Genomic DNA, 14,818 nt, shown 5'->3' with positions numbered 1-14,818 from the left:
AAGACATACAAATGGCCAACAAGTACATGAAAAGGTGCTCAACATCACTCATAATCAGGGAAATGCAAATCAAAACCACAATAAGATATCTCCTCAAATCTGTTAGAATGGCTATTAACAAACTGACAAGAAATAACAAGTGTTGGTGAAAATGGAAAATAAGGAAATTTTGTGCACTCCTCTTGGGCATGCAAACTGGTGCAGCTACTATGGAAAATAGTATGGAAGTTCCTCAAAAAATTAAAAATATAACTACCCTATGATCAGTAATTGCACTATTTTACAAAAAAAATAATAAAAATGCTAATTGAAAAGATACATGCATCCTTATATTTATTGCAACATTTTTAAAAAATTTTTTTCAGTGTAACAGTGTTCATTGTTTTTGCACCACATCCAGTGCTCCATGCAATACGTGCCCTCCCCAATACCCACCACCTGGTTCCCCCAACCTCCCACCCCCTGCCCCTTCAAAACCCTCAGGTTGTTTTTCAGGGTCCATAGTCTCTCATGGTTCACCTCCCCTTCCAATTTCCCTCAGCTTCCTTCTCCTCTCCATCTCCCCATGTCCTCCATGTTATTTATTATGCTCCACAAATAAGTGAAACCATATGATAATTGACTCTCTCTGCTTTACTCATTGCACTCAGCATAATCTCTTCCAGTCCTGTCCATATTGCTACAAAAGTTGGGTATTCACCCTTTCTGATGGAGGCATAATACTCCATAGTGTATATGGACCACATCTTCCTTATCCATTCATCCGTTGAAGATCATCTTGGTTCTTTCCACAGTTTGGCAACCGTGGCCATTGCTGCTATAAACATTGGGGTACAGATGGCCCTTCTTTTCACGACATCTGTATCTTTGGGGTAAATACCCAGGAGTGCAATTGCAGGGTCATAGGGAAGCCCTATTTTTAATTTCTTGAGGAATCTCCACACTGTTCTCCAAAGTGGCTGCACCAACTTGCATTCCCACCAACAGTGTAAGAGGGTTCCCCTTTCTCCACATCCTCTCCAATACATGTTGTTTCCTGTCTTGCTAATTTTGGCCATTCTAACTGGTGTAAGGTGGTATCTCAATGTGCTTTTAATTTGAATCTCCCTGATGGCTAGTGATGATGAACATTTTTTCATGTGTCTGATAACCATTTGTATGTCTTCATTGGCGAAGTGTCTGTTCATATCTTCTGCCCATTTTTTGATATGATTATCTGTTTTGTGCATGTTGAGTTTGAGTTCTTTATATATACTAGATATCAGCCTTTTGTCTGTACTGTCATTTGCAAATATCTTCTCCCAGCATTTTTTTTTAACAATAGCCAAGACATGGAAGCAATGGAGGTATCCTTCAATAGATGAATTGATAAAGAAGATGTGGTGCATATACATACAATAGAATATTGCTTAGTGATAAAAAGAAGGAAATCTTGTCATTTATGACAACATGAATGGAACTTGAGTTCATTATGCTAAATAAAATAAATTATACAAAGAGTTATTCCAAATTCTCTCACTTATATGTGTACTCTAATTCATAAAAACAAATTCATAAAAACAGAGTTGTTTCCACAAGCAAGGGGGTGAGAGAAATGGAAAGATATTGGTCAAAGGGTACAATCTTTCAGTTATAAGAGAAACAAATTCTGGGGATCTAAAGTACAGCATGGTGATTATATTTGACAAGACAGTATTGTACACTTGAAAGTTGCTATGAGAGTAAATCTTAAACGTTCTCATGACAAAAGAATTTTAATCAAGTAAAATGATGAAAGTGCTAACTATTGTAATAATTATTTTACAATATATAATCATATCAACTTATCAGTTATCAGGTTGTACATCTTAAACTTACACAATGTTAAATGTGAATTTTTCTTTTTTTTTTAGTTTCAGGTTTTTACTTAAATTCTAGTTAGTTAATTAATATACAGTGTAATTTTAGTTCCAGGGGTAGAATTCAGTGATTCTTCACTTACATATAACACCTGGTGTTCATCACAATCAGCGTTCTCCTTAATACCCATCAACCCATTTTACACATCCCCCCACCCATCTCCCCTCCAGCAAGCCTCAGTTTGTTCTCTATAGTTGAGTCTCTTTTATGTTTACCTCTCCCTTTTAGCCCATCTTTTTTTTTTTTAAAGATTTTATTTTATTTATTTGACAGAGAGATCACAAGTAGGCAGAGAGGCAGGCAGAGAGAGAGAGAGAGGAGGAAGCAGGCTCCCTGCTGAGCAGAGAGCCCAATGCGGGACTCGATCCCAGGACCCTGAGATCATGACCTGAGCCGAAGGCAGTGGCCCAACCCACTGAGCCACCCAGGCGCCCCCTTTTAGCCCATCTTCATTTGTTTTCTTTCTTAAATGTTAGTTTTTTAATTAATTACTTTTTTATTTAAATTCAATTAATGAAGGGCACCTGGGTGGCCCAGTCATTAAGTGCTGCCTTTGGCTTGGGTCATGATCTGAGGGTTCTGGGCTCAGGTCCCATGTCTACGGGAACCCTACTTCTCCCTCTCTCACTTCCCCTGCTTGGGAAGTGTATCTCTCTCACTGTGTCTCTCTCTCTGTCAAATAAATAAAATCTTTTTTAAAATTTAATTTAATTTTTTTCAGTGTTCCAAAATTCATTGTTTATGCACCACATCCAGTGCTCCATGCAATATGTACCCTCATAATACTCACCTCTAGGCTCAGCCACCCTCCTCCCCTCCAAAACCCTCAGTTTGTTTCTCAGAGTACACAGTCTCTCATGGTTTGTCTCTCCCTCCGATTTCACCCAACTCACTTCTCCTCTCCATCTCACAATGTCCTCCACATCATTCCTAATATTCCACAAGTAAGTGAAACCATATGATAACTGAATATCTCTGCTTGACTTATTTCACTCAGCATAATCTCTTCCAGTCCCATCCATGTTGATACAAAAGTTGGGTATTCATCCTTTCTAATGGAGGCATAATACTCCACTGTATATATGGACTATATCTTCTTTATCATTAGTCCATTGAAGGGCATCTTGGTTCTTTCCACAGTTTGGTGACTGTGGCCATTGCTGCTATGACCATTGGGGTACAGATGGCCCTTCTTTTCACTTTATCAGTATCTTTGTGGCAAATACCCAGTAGTGCAATTACAGGGTCAAAGGGAAGCTCTATTTTTAATTTCTTAAGGAATTTCCAGACTGTTTTCCAAAGTGGTTGCACCAACTTGCATTCCCACCAACAGTGTAAGAGGGTTCCCCTTTCTCCACATCCTCTCCAACACATGTTGTTTACTGTCTTGTGAATTTTGGCCATTCTAACTGGTGTAAGGTGGTATCTCGATGTGGTTTTGATTTGAATCTTCTTGATGACTAATGATGATGAACATTTTTTCATTTGTCTGTTATGCATTTGCATGTCTTCATTGGAGAAGTGTCTGTTCATGTCTTCTGCACATTTTTTGATGTGATCATCTGTTTTGTGTGTGTTGAGTTTGAGGAGTTCTTTATAGATCTTGGATATCAGCCCTTTGTCTGTACTGTCATTTGCAAATATCTTCTCTCATTCCATGGGTTGCCTCTTTATTTTGTTGACTGTTTCCTTTGCTGTGTAGAAGATTTTGATCATGATGAAGTACCAAAAGTTCATTTTCACTTTTGTTTCCTTTGCCTTTGGAGACATGTCTTGAAAGAAGTTGTTGCGGCCAGTGTCAAAGCAGTTACTGCTTATGTTCTCCTCTAGGATTTTGATAGAAATAAAATCTTTAAAAAAACTTCAATTTCCCATCATATATTACATCATTAGTTTCAGGTGTAGTGTTCAACAATCCATCAGTTGTGTATAACACCCAGAGCTCATCACATTGTGTACCCTCCTTGTCAATTATTTTTAATAAAGCTGGAAAAAATAAATGAATGATTAAATGAAAGACTTGAGATACATGAGCAGCTGGAACAACATTATGACCAAGCCAGAAGCATGAAAACTAATAAATACATTCACATCCAACTTTCCATGTACAGTCTTGTGCCATCTATCTGCTTGGAATGTTTTCTCACTACTCTCTTTGTTGGTCCAAATCCATCCAGAAATAGTCACTTGAGGTTCCAACATCAAGGAGTAAGATACCTGGGAAGTAACTAAGAAGTTCAAGGGTAGCAGCAAGCTCTCCTAGTACCATATGTGCATCTTTTTAAAGTTTAAGCTTCTTAATTTGTTGATGTGGTAGAGATGGGACTACAATATTGTCTCAATAGAGCAGTTGCTAATGAAAGTGTTCTGTCTTGCTAAGCTGCCTGCCTCTGGGGGCTTTTGGATGGAGAGTGGGCTTTTGTTGGGGGGTTTTGTCTGCACCTGTTGACATTTCTGGTTTGCTCATTTCTTTAACCCCAAGTTCAGGATATATGAGGCAGAAAGGGAGCCCAGGCAACTCACCATCATATCATTCCTGGGGCATGAGATCTGTTTCCTGTCTGCCTTCATCTCCATATCCTTCCAAGCTTCCTTATGTTTTCTACTTAAAGTCTGGGATTTTTAGTTGTACTTAGCACAAGAACTATGGAAAAGTACTAACAACTAACACCATCTTCCTGGAAGCAGTCTCCCCTGTATGTACTTTGTCATACTCTTTATCACTCTAAAGTGTTATTGTTTGCTTTTTTATATCCTCCATATTAAGTATTTATTGCCATAGTACTACTGTGAGACAAACCTCAATGATTAAAAACTATATGCCTTTATTTGCTCATGAGTCTTTGAATTGGCGATATGGAATGGACAGTTCCTCTGCACTTAGCTGATCTCATTTGCATGCTTGATAATTGACCACTTGTCAGTGTTAGGGTCTGTGATCAAAGGAATGAGACTGATACAAAGCAAAGGTCAAGCAAAACTTTATTTCAAGCCAAGCATCAAAAATCAAACTGACCGGTCGGGGCCATCTCTTACAAAGAGGTGACGACAACGAGGAGGATGACCCTGACAGCAGCGCTGCTCCCCACGACTACTACTACTCCCCCACCCCAGCCTCACAGACTAACCTTTATAGAGGTAGTTGAGCCCAGCCCACACACAGGTGGCCAATGAGATTGCAGCACACAGGGAAAACTGCACAGTCATGCTCGGTCAGCAATATGGGTGGCCAATTGAATTCCTATTCGCCATAGTAAATATATGCACACCCCACTGCTTGGATGTCTCCATCTGGCCTGGCCCACCCCCTATCCTGGGTTTACAAGTAAGTTCCTCTGGGAGGGGTAGGGTCAATCCAAGTTTACAATGAAATGGCTCCTTCTGGTTAACCAGACCCTTATAGTCAGCTCAGATTATTTCACTCTGTTCCACATGTTTTCATAGTCTTCTAGATGGTTCACCCTCATTCAGGTTCACAGTTGAAGCAAAAGTTGCAAATCCTTTTTCAAGCCTCAGGTACCTCACATCAGCTAAAATGCATAAATTCAGAAAGCAAATTCATGGTTGCCAGTGGGAGGAAGAGGGGGACTAAAAGAGAGGAGTATAATAAGTGAAGGGCACAGACTTCCAGTTATAAAATAAATAATTATGGAGATGAAAAGTACAGCATGGAGAATATAGACAATATTATTGTAATAGTGTTATAAGGTAATAGATGATAACACTTATCACAGTGAGCATTGTATAATGTATAGAATTGTTGAATCACTATGCTGTGCACCTAAAACTAATATAACATTATATGCCAGCTATACTTCAATAATAAACATTTTTTAATAAAATAAAATGTCACATGGCCAAACTCAGAATCAAGGTGCCTACAGGGAGAAGAACTCAAAATCTCAAGGCAAAGCATATATACACAAATAAAGATCAAGAATTGGGGTCATTCATCACGACACACGCACTCCTTAATACCCTTCACCTAGTTATCCCATCCTCCCCTTCTGTAACCCTTAGTTCTGTAACCCTAATTGAACACAATTTTTAAAATGAATGAATAAATGAATATGCACATAATAAATTGGGGGTCATTCACACAATCAGTCTAACAGTCTCCCACCAAAGTTTATGCTTCTTAAAAGCAAAGAGAGATATTTTGTCTTAAGCAGCCATCTATCCCAAACACTTAAAGTGCAAAAAGTTCAAAGTGCTCATTAAATGTTTGAATGAATAAATGGATAAATGAATGATTGACAAGCAGTGTTTCAATATACTTGCCAATCATTTAGAGATGGAAAGACAGACTTCTTGGTCTCTAAAACTCATCTTTAGATTTGAGTCTTTGGTATCTAGAGAGTTGCTAATGATACACCTCCCATCAGGACATTTTCCACTTAGGAGATCCTGGCAAACAACTTTTTTCAAGGAATCTTAACTTTCTACTGCAAACTACTTTACCATGAGTACAATTCACTAACAAAAAGATCTTATCTGTACCAACAATGAACATTAGAAATTTCAAAACAGGCAGCATTCTCCAACATAACAAGACCTACCTCATTTTATATTAATCTGATCATTTGCCTATAATGGATTGGAGTCTTGCTACATGCACTGGGACTTGTCTATTTGGGATTGCAGCAGCCTTAGCTCCTGACCTATTTCTCTGAGTTTCTAACACTTTATTCTTCCATTCTGGTTTCTTCCATGTTGCTCACAGCATGAAGAGCATTACTATCTTATAATGACTCGCATGCCTCTGTTGGAATCAAAGTTCAGTGTCAGTGCATATAGTTAGACAATCCCTGAAGATGTTCGTGAACCTTTAACTGGAATGATGCAACTTACATAAACCAACTTTCCTCAGACAGACTTATACTGTGAATCCTAAAATTACAGCACTTATTTCTTTTAAGATTATGCAGACTGAAAATATAATTTATTTTGAGATGACTATTGACATTCCCAATGATTGATATAGAATATCTCTATGATGAGTATTTCATGACGCTGCCCTCCGCTTTGAGGTCAATGCAACCTTGCTGTCCTATAAAATGTCTCTCAACTCCCAGGACAAAAGAATTTATAATGACTCTTGAAACCTTTAATTTCCTTTCCAAATATATTGGTATGTGGTAAAAGATACATAGCAAATTATGTCTCAAGGCAATTTGGAAAAGTTATATTTTGCTTTAAAGGAAAATCAACTGCAGCAAAGGAGAACTGGTCTTATGTTTAAATTTCAACACCTAGAATTTTAAAAAACAAAAGCAAAAACAAAAACAAAAAAACCTCATCCCATTGGAAAGAAAATGTGAATTTCATAATGCACAAGAAATGTAATATATTTTCTGGCTTCACTTCTGTAAAAGAAATAAAATAAATATGAAAAGGAAGAAAATGGAGAGAACAAGGAAAGATGTTTCCTTGTTTTCTCTTTCTACTTTTATATTGCCATGCTTAACTATTTCCAGTTATTCCTGTAAGGATCTAACAGTTTCTTCTCCCTTTCTGGTCTCTTCCACATTGTGGTATTAACTATATTTATAGTATTAACTATAAAACCCGCCTGTTTTATATAATGAAACTGATTAAATAAAAACATGAACCAAAGGCAAAACTTGAAGTAGTTATAAGAATCTTGTTCAGGAACTCATAATTATTGCAAAATTTTTTAAAAAAATCTATTATGCAGCAATGACCTGCAGGGATTTTCATTCATTGACCTATCACTAAATATTTAATGAATAGCTATTTTGAGTAAGGCATGCTAGATATAGTAAGACAACAAAAGGACTTGTCTGGGTCTAAAAAGTTCAGAGCTACTAAAGAAGATAAAACAATGAAACTAAATAAATGAATAGATAGTGGATGATAGATAAGTAGGTGATAAAGAAAACAGAGACAAAGAGAGACCACATGATGCAAGACGAGAGAGAAGAAAATGTAAACAATGGAAAGTAAGTGCTATGGGTAATCAAGCGAGAAATTTCCTTGGCCACCAGAGGAAAATGGTGGTTTAAGATCACAAAAGAGGTAAGAAGAGTGTAGCTATGAGGTGGTGAGAAGTGCTCTTTTAGTGGCTAGAGGGAGTGAGATGGAGTACAAAAATCAGGAAATTTTGCAAAACAGGAAAGTGTGAAAATACCTAGGGAAAAAGAAGTGGTTCCATTTGGTCAGAACACAGAGAACATGTAGAAAATAGAAGAAACAAAGATCAGTAACGGAAATCCAGGCAACTTGCATCCCAGAGGTGGAAAATTACATGGAAACCCAGCATCAAATAAATTTTAAATTAAACAGATATTGTGTTTCTCTTGACTATTAAATTTTTAGTGTAACTAATGCTAAACTTTCTATGTAAACTAGCTAAGATTGTGAAAACAATCACTAAACAAACACCAGAACATTTTAAAAAATAAGAATATATTTTGCTGTATCCTGGATACTTTTCCACTTACAGTTCTAAAGAGCAATCCAAAGTTTTCCTTTGCCTGGATATTTAGATGATAAATTGAAATAATTTTCCAATCCCATTAGAAAATGCATATCCCAGGCTAGAGCAAATAGCAAAAGCTAAATAGAAAAATAAACACATATGCAACAAAAAGAGAAAAAGAAAAATCAATATTGATCTAGAAGCCAAGTAGTTCTCTGAAGAATTACTGGTTTATGCCATATTTTACCTTGTGTTGAAAATTGAAAGAAAAAGTACTGTAGCAACCAAAGCTATGCAGATATGTTTTTATTGCTGCTTCATTAGTTTTACCACCAAAGCCAGAGCAAAAATACCATAAACCTTTCCATACAATCCTGATCTCTGGAAGGGTGTATAAATGGAACTATAAAAAATACACTGAAAGCTGATACTTGGCAGTCAGTCAAGACTGCTCCATTTCTGAAATTAAATGGCATGGCCTCTCCAAGAATGGGAGATGAGGGACTCGAAAGGCTGCTGCATTATTTCTGCAACTATAAGCCAGATGGTTTTAAAAGTCAAATGCTTCACACATGAGTAAGTCACTGCTCTAAATGAATTACCTGGGGATCTGCAAAATGGAACCTGAGCTGTCTATGCCATTGGGACATGTTCCATTGCAATTCAATCTGTGAGTAAAATGCTTGCTCACTCATTCAACATTTTACCTAAAGAAAAATCATGGCAGCCAAAGGCCCTAAATAGCATGTTTAGAAAAAGCATAATGTAATCCTTAACATGCTCACGGAATACAGAATCCCTAATCACGTGAGACAAAAATATTTTTTCATTCAGGGAGGTAGGGACTAATAGAATAATAACAGGTGTATTTCAATTAATAGCTCCTAATAAAGTGAAAGCTGTGGAAGCAACACAGCTTTAATGAAGTACAGATTCTAGAGCTAAGTAAATTTAGTAAAGATACAGAACCTATGAAATCCAAACAGTCCTAAACATCCGATTGGAAGAATCTGATCATTACCAGGTAAGTACCATAATTGCTGTTCCTGGGCCTCAGTCACTGCTCCTATAACTGCCTGTATACGATCTCCCAATCTGCCAATGCTGCCTTAGCCCCTCAGGGAACAAGAGAGCCTTTTCTGTGCCATCTTTAGAGTTGTATCACAGTTGAAAAATGGCAGGGAACTAGGGTGCCCGGAAGCTCTGTTTGTTAAATGTCCAACTATTGATTTCATCTCGGGTCATAATCTCAGCAACATGTCGGGCTCCATATTGGGTATGGAGTCTGCTTTAGATTCTCTCTCTCCCTCTCCCTCTGCTCCTTCTCTCTCTTTCCCTGTCTCTCTCTCTCTCCCCCACTCTAAAAAAAAAAATAGCAAGGAAACTAAGCGAGATAGCTCTTAACATCTGAATTAATCCGTAGCAATCAGGCTTCTCCAAAGAAACAGAACCAATAGAACATATATAAGAGGAGATTTATTGTGGGATTCAGCTCACACAATTGTGAAGGCTGACACACACCACGAGATGCTGTTTGCAAGCTGGAGAACCAGGGAAGCTAATGATACAACTCTCAATGCAAGGCTGAAGGCCTGAAAATCCGGAGCTATGATGTCCAAGGGCAGGAGAGAAATAGCTTCCCCAAATCAGGAGGACAGTTAATTCACCCTCCTTCCATTTATTTTTGTTGTTGTTGTTGTTCTGATTGGGCCCTCAGAGATGCCCACTCACACTGGTGATCTACTTAGTCTACTAAAAAATTTCTTCTGGAAACATCCTCACAGCCACACCAGAAATGTTTTGCCATCCCTTGGCTCACTGAATTAACACAAAAGTTAATCATCATAGCTTTCCATTATTAAAATAAACAAAAACACACAGAGCCATTTTCCCTAAGAAATAATTTCGACACCCAGATCTAAATGCTGTGCTCAGAAAACCACTGTCTTTTCATTCCCTCAGAGAGTACACTGCCCTTTTTCAATGAAAGGGTCCAGTCCTACTTCTTGATGCTTCCAGAAGATTTATTTACTACCTCTAACAGAGCTGCTACTACTACCACCACACTGCCAGTGGAGACTTGGTCATGCATCTCTTCTCCCTCTGGCAAGGGGTAGCAAACTCCTACCACAAGACCAGCTCCAGACCATTTCACCTGAGTGCCAGGACCAACAAGTGTAGGAAGCTCATTGCTTCTTTCAATCCCCAGGCCTGCCCCATGTTTTGCCTTATTTTTAGAATAACTGCCAGTGGAAATGTCCCGTTCCTTCATGGGAAAACTCATTATACTTACAACGGTAGGGCCATGCCTCATGAGGAATACTGGCTTATTGTGTCTCATTTATGAGGAATTATTTACACTCCATTACATTTTAGTTAGACATCTCCCTGAAGGCACGTGAGTTGGCTTTCATATCATCCATTAGTTTAACAAAGGTCCACCAAATATGTATTGTGAGCAAGGCCATGCCTGAGATGCTGAGGAAAGGGGGTAGACAACTGTATGAAAAGTGTCCCTACCTTCAAAGCACTCATAATTTGGTAGAGAAGATAAGACCTGTGTATGGAAATACAATGGAATACAAGACAGTGGGAAGTAAAGAAAGGCTTGTGTAAAACCTAACCCACAAAAAAGGGAACTTCAATCCTTAATGACCTCTTACAAAGGCCTTCTAAAATTAGTAGCATCCAGAAAGTCATTATGTTTCATTTTCTGTCTTTGATACAGAAAGAAAAAAGGAGCCTGATTTTATCTTCCTTCCTCCCTCCCCCCACTTCCTTCCTTCCTTTTTTTCTCTTTCTTCCTTTTTCTTTCATCTTTCTTTTTTTCACTTTTCCTTCTCTCTCCCTTTCTCTTCTTTATTTTCTTTCTCTTTCTCTCCTTTTCCTTTATTTATTTATTTATTTATTTATTTATTTTCTTTCCTTCCTTGAAAATCCAATAGTGATAGGAGGAGGTATACAAGGGAAGATCTGAAAAGCCTTCATAAAAATACCTTGGGAAACCTCTCTGAACCAACTGATACCTCTTCTTTAACCAAACTTGACTTTAGTATGCAGAGGAAATGCAGGATAATTACACAGTAGAGTTTATGGAAATGGCAGAGTGAAAATTATTCTTTGCTTGCTGTTAGAGTAAATTCCATCCGATCATTATTGAAGGTGAAAAGACAATTCCTCCAGGATGTTTAAAAGGTCTTTCATCCTCCATTTCTTGAGGTCTGTCTTTCATCCTATTTTTTCTCCTCTAGATTTAAATTAATACTAAATAAGCATACACTGAAAGTAATAGGAGACTTTACAAAATCATTTCACATCAAATATTTGAACATCTATGATAGAAATCTACAGTTTCCATTCACTTGCTTTGATGGACTTTAATATATCAAAGCATAGAATAAATAGAAGAACTAGAAATCTCCATAGTTGTAAGGATAATTATCCCTGTCTTTTCCATGGGGCTGTCATGCTCAAAAGGATTCTTACTGATTTCATTTTTTCATGTATGGAACACTAACAGTGCTTGGGAACTGTTTTACATAATGAAGCTCTGGACTTCAGCTATTCCCTGTGTTTTGCTTTAGTTGTTGCTTATACAATATCATGCCTCCTCAGCTAGGATGGAAGCTTCTCAAAGGCTTGATAACTTGCATTCACTTTGTGTTCTTTTCAATACATAGAACAGGACAAAGTTAACTCATGGTTGATTTACCCAACATACTTAATTGATTCATTGGTTGAAATGTGTACTTAAAAGTTGTGTCATTTTAATCAAAATAACATTTTGGAAGTCTATATTATCTTTTTAAAGGTATTTTATCTTAAAAGGGATGATATTTCTTAATTTATCACATTTGCCTATATTTTTAGCCCTATTACCATTCTTCATCATCCACTTGCCCTTGTCTTCCTAAATATTTAATGACTTAAGAACTGACACAACTTCACTTGGGAAAACAAACTTATTCATAATCTGTTTCTGCCCAAATCTTCATCATAAAGAATTTAGTCTTTTAGAATACTGGATTAACTCATTTGGACTATTACTAAAAAATACCATAGACTGAGTTGCTTATTAAACAACAGAAATTTATTTTTCAACAGTTCTGGAAGCTGGGAAGTCCAAGATCAAGGTGCCAACAGATTCTGTGTTTGGTGAGAGCAACTTCTGTTTCACAGATGGCACATTCTCACTCCCTATGTCCTCAGGTAGTGAAGAGGTGACAGAGCTCTCTGGCACATCTTTTATAGGGGCACTACTAATCCTACTCATAAGGGCTGTTCCCTCATGACCTAATCCAAACACCCCACATTTTAATACCATCATCTTGGGGGAATAGAATTTTAACATATGAATTTTGAGGGAATACCATCAGCCCATACCAAATAAAAATAACCACTACCATTCTTAATTTATTCATTACCTTCTTAGATAGCACTTTCTTAAAGAAGCTATAAGCCAACTAATTCATTCTACAAAGGTGAAAAAATTAATATGAGACTGAGCCTCACTGATAAGCTGTGAAATTTGGGGTCATCACATGAATTCTCTGTGTCCATGAAAACATCTTCCTTTCCTTCCAACTTTCTAACCACATGAGGAATAAGGGAAAATAACATATCACCCCCCCCCAAAAAAAACAGAATCTTTAAAGACTTTTTAAATTAATATCTCACCCTTTCTATAGTGTGTCATTCAGAGAACATAATGGCAGCCAGTGGGGTGGTAGAAATATTAGGCAACAGAAGACAATTCCATTTAAATCAGCAGACTAGAGTTCCATAAAAACAGAAAGTTGTCAAGAGCAAGAGTAATGACTCTATTATTTTTCCTATCTTGAAGCCCACCACTATACCAGAAGTAACTTGGAGAACAGAAGATTAATGAAAATGTAGAGATACCCTTAGAACGTGGAAAAACATGTAAGAATCCCCTTAGGTGAACTCACTCTTGCTGAAAGCTTCAGGAGTAGTTGAGCATGAGGCATAAGCCCCTGAGGTTCCTCAGATCCACTTGTTCCTCCTTGACACATTACGGCAAGGAACTGAAGCCTGTCCAAAAGAATCCTGAAGTTCTGACCTTAATCATTTAGTTGCCTCTTGATACAGCAGCTCAGTCACATCGTCTAGTCTGGAAATACAAACAAACGTGGGTAACTGTGTATGAGCCAGAATTCATGAGATTTGGATTTTATGCATGGCCTTAAATCCTACAATTAATGAGATGCTGAGTTATGGTATGTCAGTTAACCCATCCAAACATTAAGGAAATATTGATATTCTCACCTTTGTGCAAGGAATTGACTTCTTGCATATGAAAACTCATTAGAACAGAGATTTGAGGGCACTTTGACTCAAAGAAAAATGACACCCTTTGCAAAAAAAAAAAAAAAAAAGAGTCTTGAATACTCAGCAGAACATCTCTGCTTCGGTCTTTTACCAAATGCCGAAGATTCCAAGTCCTATAAACTAAGACATTAAAAAGAATATGCTTCAAAAAAAGGCCATTCTGGGTAAAGTTATTTCTATTCATCTCCATTACTTTGAGAACAATCTGTCAAACAGAAATTAACTCCCTAAGGAAACTTACCAAAAAATCTGTGTTCCCAAAACTGAAATATTTTAATTTTTCCTTGGCCTCCACTTGCCAAAACCATACATCGCAGAATGTCTCCGTCCATGCTAGTGCTAAATTACAAGTCTCTCCTCTGGCTGTCATCTGGAAGATGGCTCCTACTCAGGCTCCTGTTCACTATGTGGAAAGACGAGAATATTTTATGACAGCTTAGGCAAGAAAAAGTCAAGAAAGAAATCATTTCTGAAAGTTCCTGAATCAACAGTTTCAAACCTATCTCTTCTTTTCATTAGAAAAGGTAGGTATCCCTGTTCCTACAGTGACAGAACCATCAGTACCAAAGTACTTGGGAGGAGTTAATCTGCTGAGCAAGTCACCCTGAGCTAATGAAGACTCAAGGTGGTCACCTACAAAACTTGGGTTCAAGTTGAGTTTTTTCAGTAAGAGGGAGGGCAAGTTTGAGCTTGTCACCCCCTTGATAATCCTAGGGAGTGTTTTTCATGGCCTTGAGATCTCATTAAAAAAAAAAATGTATAATGACATCATTGGAAAAGACCTAAGACCCCAATTCCAATCCACTTATTCTTGAAACTCTTCCAAAACATCTTGAAAAATAATGTTCCTGACACCTATGCCTGAAAGCCTCCACAACTCCTCACTCCCTCAAAAACCTCAAAAACTGTTTGGTTTTGCTTGATCATAAAGAAGCTTTGCAGGAAGTAGGACACTAGAAAGTACATGGATTTTGGTGTCAGGGAAACTCAGGTTTGATTCTTAAACTTGGGCTAATTATTTACCCCCACTTTTAACCACAGAGTAATAGGCTATTATCACCTAATATGTTACAAGTTTGATAATAATTATAAGTGGGTTGAGCATTCAGGAAAATATTATTCCCCAAT

General features: G+C 37.5%; 1 long non-coding RNA gene across 1 annotated transcript; it reads right to left on the bottom strand.

Moving 5' to 3' along the window:
• Positions 1–5,117: 5,117 nt before the first annotated feature.
• LOC122919209 lies at positions 5,118–14,089 on the bottom strand. Its single transcript, XR_006386767.1, has 3 exons — positions 13,932–14,089; positions 13,291–13,472; positions 5,118–5,429 (listed from the first exon to the last, which is right to left on the bottom strand). It is a non-coding gene; the product is annotated as an uncharacterized LOC122919209 (long non-coding RNA).
• Between the last annotated feature and the right edge of the window lie 729 nt (positions 14,090–14,818).

Source organism: Neovison vison, chromosome 11, assembly GCF_020171115.1.
Source record: "Neovison vison isolate M4711 chromosome 11, ASM_NN_V1, whole genome shotgun sequence".
NCBI lineage: Eukaryota > Metazoa > Chordata > Mammalia > Carnivora > Mustelidae > Neogale > Neogale vison.
Note: the sequence above shows the minus strand (reverse complement) of the source record. Positions and strands in the feature narration are given on the sequence as shown.